The sequence below is a fragment of the Octopus bimaculoides genome, chromosome 8, assembly GCF_001194135.2.
Source record: "Octopus bimaculoides isolate UCB-OBI-ISO-001 chromosome 8, ASM119413v2, whole genome shotgun sequence".
Lineage (NCBI taxonomy): Eukaryota > Metazoa > Mollusca > Cephalopoda > Octopoda > Octopodidae > Octopus > Octopus bimaculoides.
This window is the reverse complement of record NC_068988.1, coordinates 65,200,907-65,202,407: the sequence shown is the minus strand read 5'-3', so window position 1 is coordinate 65,202,407 and position 1,501 is coordinate 65,200,907.

The window sequence follows — 1,501 nt, the reverse complement described above, 5'->3', positions numbered from 1 at the left end:
TGTGTTTGTATATATATATATATATATATATATATATATATATACACACATACACAATGGGCTTCTTTCAGTTTCCATCTACCAAATCCACTCACAAGAGTGGACGATACAAGAACAAACAGGGAAACGAGGACAAAACATTCATGGCATTCTATTCATCAGTCAAGCTTCCAATTATCACTACAGTTTCGGCCTGTTACACTTGAGATTGTTCAAAATTGGTAGGCCCCAAAAATCTAAGCTAAAGGCATTCAATTTTGGGAAGAAAGTGGATGAATATGTGTGACAACACAGACAAATAAAACAAGATAATGGAGAAAATGTTACACGGTTACAAATACAAACTCAAGAATAACAACAGGTGTCTTTCGCCTAAAAGGACAAGGTAAGTTAAGCTGGCGTGTGAAGTAGAAGCTTTATGGTAACAAACATAGACGAAGGTCAGGAGACAAGAACATAAGCCAAAACAGAAAGATCATTCTTGGCTGAGCACAGGTCATGTGGGAGGAACAGAGAGAAATGACAGGCTTCTTTCAGTTTCCGTCCATCAGATCCACTCACAATGCTTTGGTCAGCCTGGGGCTATAGTAGAAGACACTTGCCCAAGGTCCCATGAACATGGAACCATGTAGTTGGGAAGCAAGCTTCTTAGCACACAGCCACACCAATATATAGATGTATATATGTATATATTAAGGCAGCGAGCTGGCAGAAACGTTAGCACACTGGGCGAAATGCTTAGCGGTATTTCGTCTGTCTTTACGTTCTGAGTTCAAATTCCGCTGAGGTCGACCTTGCCTTTCATTCTTTCGGGGTCGATAAATTAAAAACCAATTATGCACTGGGGTTGATGTAATTGACTTAATCCCTTTGTCTGTCCTTGTTTGTCCCCTCTGTTTTGCCCCTTGTGGGCAATAAAGAAATAAGATGTATATTTAAGAAAGGATTAAGTAAAATAATATTGAAATAAGAGCACTCAGAGAGCGCAAACCTCTGCCAATGCAACACCAATGTCCTCTCAATGATTACCCGGAAATGATTTTTAAAATGAGAATATCTGAAATAAACTTGACTGCTCTCACAAGTGAGAATACTAAAAGTGAACCTGACCACTCTCAAAATTAAGTAAAAAAAAAAACAGAAAAATAATCCAAGATCCTTGTCAATCCCAAAATCTAATCAGTTTGTGCCAGTCATGAGGCCAAACATCCCTGAAAGTTTCATTTGAATCTATCCAGTAGTTCTTGAGATATCATGTCCATGAACAAACAAGCAAACAATTAAATGCTACTGAAAACAATACTTCCACCTTTATGAAGGTGGAGGTAATAAAAGAAACATCTTATAGCAGAAGACTGATCAAAGCTTTGTTAGTTGATTTGATAGATGGAAATTGAAAGAATCCTGTGATAAATACGTGTGTGTGTGTGTGTATATATATATATATATATATATATATACGCATGTATATATATATATATATATATATATATATATATAT